Here is a 6,033-nt window from a genome sequence, read left to right as displayed (position 1 = left end):
GCGTTTGTAATTCGTGAGTGTTGAATGCTTGAACGCTTGTGTTTGTTTGGTTGTCGCTCGTATTAATGGAACGTGAAAAGAATTCGATTTGTCACAAGCGACAAATGGTAGAAGAATTCAATGTTCCATTAACGTGTGGTGTGTCGAGTAGACATGAGTGTAAAGTTTGAGGATTGCCGGGTAGGCATGAGCGAAACACTCGGGGTTGCCGGGAAGGCATGAGCGAAACAGTCGGGTTGCCGGGAAGGCATGAGCGGGAAGCTCGTGGGTTGCCGGGAAGGCATGAGCCGAAGCTCGTGGGTTGCCGGGAAGGCATGAGCCGAAGCTCGGGGGTGCCGGGAAGGCATGAGCGGGAAGCTCGTGGGTTGCCGGGAAGGCATGAGCGGAAGCTCGGGGGTGCCGGGAAGGCATGAGCGGAAGCTCGTGGGTTGCCGGGAAGGCATGAGCGGGAAGCTCTGGGTTGCCGGGAAGGCATGAGCGAGAAGCTCGTGGGTTGCCGGGAAGGCATAAGCGGGAAGCTCGTGAGTTGCCGGGAAGGCATGAGCGGAAAGCTCGTGAGCGGAAGCTCAAGAGTTGCCGGGAAGGCATGAGCGGAAGCTCGGGGTGCCGGGAAGGCATAAGCGGGAAGCTCGTGAGCGGAAGCTCCAGGGTTGCCGAGAAGGCATGAGCGGAAGCTCGGGGGTGCTGGGAAGGCATGAGCGGAAAGCTCGTGAGCGGAAGCTCAAGAGTTGCCGGGTAGGCATTAGCGGAAGCTCCAGGGTTGCCGAGAAGGCATGAGCGGTAAGCTCGGGAGCGGAAGCTCCAGGGTGCCGCGAAGGCATGAGCGGTAAGCTCGTGAGCGGAAGCTCGGGGTTGCCGGGGAGGCATGAGCGGTAAGCTTGGGATGCCGGGAAGGCATTAACGGGTAGCTAGAAGGTGATGCCCTGAGGCATGAGCGTGACCGTTGCTAATTATGCTGGGCTGTATGTACAAGTCCCCGAAGTCCCCAGTCAAGGAGGGTGTCCTTGCGGGTTGATACCAAAGCGTAGCTTTGTGCCGTATATGAAGCATAATTAGTGCGAGTGCGTCGTCCATCTAGAATTGGTTGGAGCGAACGCTTTTGCCCTTTCGGGTGGGCCCCTGCCAGGCCCTGCGAGGAGTCCCCCACTCCTGGCCATAGACCTCCGGATGGTCGGAAAATTGTTTGATGAGGGGAGCTGCGCGGAGCAGAGGGTGTTGGGTAGCGAGCCCAATCTTTGGTACCCAAGCGTCGGGGTTAACTGCCGGATCAATGGCTGCCGTAGGCTGTGTTAACTAGTCCCTTGCTGTTTTCTCAAAGGAGAAACTTGACTGCAATGCCGCGTAGCGGTCATTGTCATTATGAGGCGTTGCCTTACGGCCTGGCGGTTGGATGAAAAATGATAAACACAGAGCAAGTAATAATATTTTGTATGAGCGTCCCATGTTTATTTAATTGAGTTGCAATTAAAATAGAAGCATGGCATATGTGTATAGCATATACTTGTAATGTGGATGCTAATATCATTTTGTAGGCATGCTCAAGGGTCATGGAAGCATGTAAATGCATATAAAGTGTGATACATTGTGGGCATGCTTAAGAGTAGTAAAAGCATGGCCATGGCTCTAATTGCAAAAGTGGAAGAGATAAGACATAGTGACTTATCTTATGCCGATTTGGAGGCTAGCGGAGTTGGCCGAGTGTGACGGTCCATTGCTCCGGCGAAGTTCCTTAGTAGAAGCCTCGTTAATTGATGCGGTACTAAGTGACGGCGTCCCCTTAACATAAGGTAAATGATTAGCATTCCTTCCATATAATTCAATTGATTAAATATGTGCCATAGATATTTAATGTACACATGTTTTAGAATGTCACAGTAGTGACCATAGTGATATTGTTGCTTCGTATATATGCATGCATCAATTGACATGTAAAGTCTAGAGTTTCATGCACATGTGCAGATGCAAGTTTGCATCATATTTGAATTAGGTGAAGCAAAAAATGAAAATTGATCTAGGGTGTGATCATGGTATGTGTAATGAATTTGTCATGGCATAGATGCATGAGATAAAGGTGATTATATGTATTGCATGGCAACAAGTAATCTGTTGAATATTCATGATAATGACGTCCTGACTTTTTGTAGTGTACTGCCATATAGTACTTTGGATTCATGGTAATGAATATTGGCCATATGCCCTGGTTGGGCAGTGGGTCGTGTACAAACTATAAAGAATATGTGTAAAGCAGCTGAATCACGTGTTGTAGGTGTGCACACATAAAGTATATGATGTTCTAATACATGGCATACTTATGAATCATATACTGGCATAGAGCTGCACTATATGTGGTACCACAGGGGTGTATATATATATATATATAGTTGGGACACGCGGCCAATTGATGTGAATTAAGCATGCTAAAAGCTGGCAGCAGGAGTCCAAAGCCTAGTATGACGAGTGCGCCAGGCTATTGATAGATGTCGCTAAATTAAGACGCCTGCTGTTCTTAAATTGCAATAGCTGAAGTTTGAAACAGAGGTGTGTGATGTTCGTATCAATAAGGTGAGAGAAACTTAACTTTCTTCTCCTTTGTTGGTTTGATCGCAGGCGAAGTTGGTGGTGAAACCACTGTTTGAATCAAGAAACTCAAATTGGATGCTCAGAGAAGAGATGAGTCCAGACGCCAATACCTGGGTGTTCGCTAAGGAGTGCCAACAATCGACCACTGGGTGTCCAGAGTGATTGTGCAAGTGCCCAGAAAGCTAGGATAGATCGAATATGGGTGTCCAGAGTGATTCAGCGGAGAAAGTTGGGCGGTGATTCCTCGGCGGTGGTACCTCAGCGGAGGATGCTCAGCGGTGGTGGCCTAGCGGAGCCTTGGCCACTGGTGGCGGCTAGCGGCGATGCTCAGTGGTGAGTGGTAAGCGGAGAAGGCCAGCGGTGAATCTCTCGGCGGTGAAGCTCGGATGTAAAGCTATCCGGCGGTGAAGCTTAGTGGAGCATGGCCAGCGGTGCTTGCCCGACGGAGATTCTGAGCGGAGGCTTGGTTCAGCGGAGCTTCGGCGGAGATGGTTCTTTGGCGGAGAACTCTCGGCGGAGGGAACTATGGTCAGCGAGGGATGCCTTGGCCATGCCAGTGAGTTGGGACTAGCGGAGGCGCTGATGTAGCTGAGTGGAAGAGAGTTGAGAGTTGGGCGGATGACTGCTAACGGCGCCCATCGCTGCTGTTGGCAGTGGTGATGTGGCACCGGACTGGTGGAGTCTAGCGGAGGTGGGAAGTTCGGCGGTGCATTTTCAGCGATGCAACCCGGACGAGGTTGCCCAGCGGAGCGGTGGCTGGCGGAACTCGGAGTTCAGCGGAACATGAGTTCGGCGGAACCGAAGTCTGGCGGAGCCGGAGCTGTGATGGAGACCGAGTTTGGTCGAAGAAGTTGGACGGAGCTGCAGTTGGGTGCGCAGCGGCGCTGCAGAAGTTCGGCTGAGCGGAGGTTGCCGGCGGAGTTAGGGCCAGCGGCAGCGTATGAGCTCCACCCCAGCGGTGATGCTCGGAAACTAGAGCCTGCTTCGCCGCTGATGGTAGCTGGTGGTGAGACTTGGCTAGCGGAGCTCGCCTGGCGGTGCTTGAGCTCAGCGGGGGAAGAAGGGCGGCGGAACTTGCAGCAGGCCCGGAGTTCGGCGGAGCTCGGGTCAGCAGAGTGGAGTCCGGCGGAGCTGGCTGGGTGCCCAGAGCAAATCTCTGGGTGTCTAGAGAAGTTTGCCGCCAATTTTTCAAATTTTTTTTTTTTTTTTTTTTTTTGTGTTTTGAAGTTCAGCGTTGACTAACCATGGTCGGCGTTGACCAATCTAGCCCGGCGTTGACCGACTCCGCCGGGCGTTGACTTGCCCCGCCGGGCGTTGACCGAGCTCAATTTGATGTTGAATGAGCGTCGACTCGACATTTTCGGGTCAAAGTTCGTGGTAGGTGACGAAGCCTTTGTGTTAGCTTCCCACAGACGGCGCCAATGTTAACGTTTGGATCCGTTGGGGATCTAATTAACGTAAAGAGAGAGATAGAGATATTGACACAAGATGTATAGTGGTTCGTCTCCCGCCTTAGCGGGAAACTACGTCCACTTGAATGTGTACACTAGTGTGTTGAGCCTTGCGGCCCAAGGGGATTACAAAAGATGTAATGGGGTTGAGATGGAATCGTGTTTAAGAGGGAGGAGGCATTCCTTTTATAGGTGAAGGAATGCTTCTCCTTTACATGGTTTTCAATGTGGGACAAGCAACAACTATTCTAGTGTAGAAAGCCTAGTTGTGAGGGTAACTTTGCAAGGCCGGAAAGGTGGCTTCCCGGCGACGGATTTGCGACTTCCGGATACCGTAGCGTAGCTTGAACATAAGGCTACAAGATGCATGTCTCGGTTGGGCCTCACCATGGCTTGTGGGTGTCTCAAAGAGGGTGGTACTTATGCTTGATGATGTAGTAAATACTCCATATTGTTGGAGGTATGTACAGGGAGTTTTCTATTAAGTCTACAACCTATCTGGTATAATCGTGTAATGGCCCACGGTATTTGACTTGCAAGTTATAAAAAAAGGCTCCCTCCCTTGAGCTAGTAGACTAACCCTTGTTAAATCAAACATTAAAGGTATGCCTAACTATGCCATGTCTTATTTTAAAGGGAAAATTTCATGAATGGTACCCGAAGTAAGGCCCACTATGCATTTCAGTACACCAAGTTTCAAAACATAAACTTTGGTACCTGAGGTTTCAAAAAAGACCTAATATACATACACGACATCAATGACGCCGTTAGTTTTGTGCCAGTTGTCGTATTTCAAGGGGTAAAAAGGTCTCTACAATTGTTTTACTCTAAACCCGGTCTCTCTCTTCTCTTATTCTGGGCACTTCTCTCTCTCTCTCTCTCTCTCTCTCAACCCGCCTTGCAGGCCTCGTACTCGTTGTGAAGAGGCGAAGAAAAATTGGGATGAAACCCCAACCAAGCTCCTCTAAACGCACCTGCCCCATCCCTTACAATCATTCCAACTCCACCACTATGGTTGGTTTTCATTCCGAAAGGCGCCATCTCTATCTATATTTACCTCTGACCTCTTTCTCTTAACCCAGAAAGAGATTAAGGTGAGATTGCATTAGCTTGTCTGAGATTAGGGGTGAGATGTTCTTACAATCATACGATATTGAGGTGAGATGTTCGGGATTATCAAGGAAGTGCAGATCTGAGATCGCCGCCAGGGCAATAAGAGATGGCCCAGCCCAAATACTCTTCGCAATTGAATGACCCGAGGAGGGAGGACAAAAACAGGTGCGGATTTCGGGTCGTAGACCAGAAACAAGGTCCCCATGGCTCCCTTGGTTGTCGAGGTCGAACTTTGGTGAAAAATTCGACGGTGATGGAGGGTAGGATTGGGAATATGGGCTGTAATCGGAGGTTGCGAAAGGCCGTGCAGAGGCGTGGTGATTGGTGGCGGTGATCGGTGACAACAAAAAGGAGGAAAAGAGATCCAGGCGGAAGCCAGAGAGATATTCCTCAAGGTCAAGTAAGCCACAAAAGGCATAGGGGTCATGATTCTAGATCAGAATCGGGTGCTTCTGATTCTTCAAGTGATGACAAAAAGCATAGGCCTCTTGAATCTGTACTTCTCATCGGAGGCCACTGCTAGTTTGGGGTAGTAGAGTCGTTTAGAAGGAAAGAGAGGAGTCTGAGAAGACAGAGAGGAAACCCGTTGAGAAATAAAAAACCAATTTTGCCCTTCACTATGTGCGTAATGGCATGCAGACTGTCGGAGTTATTGACGTCGTGTACATATATTGGGTCGGTTTTGAAACCTTAGGTACCAAAGTTTATGTTTTGGAACCTGGTGTACCGAAATGCATAGTGAGCCACACTTTGGGTACCATTCATGAAATTTTCCCTATTTTAAATACCCTAGTAAACTTACCACAACTATTGATATGGAAGTTAGAAATTTCTTTTGGGGCTCTAATTACAACTGTCCCCAAATTTCTTGGAACAAGTTTGTATTTCT

Source organism: Rosa chinensis, chromosome 6 (assembly GCF_002994745.2).
Source record: "Rosa chinensis cultivar Old Blush chromosome 6, RchiOBHm-V2, whole genome shotgun sequence".
Classification (NCBI taxonomy): Eukaryota; Viridiplantae; Streptophyta; class Magnoliopsida; order Rosales; family Rosaceae; genus Rosa; species Rosa chinensis.
Note: the sequence above shows the minus strand (reverse complement) of the source record.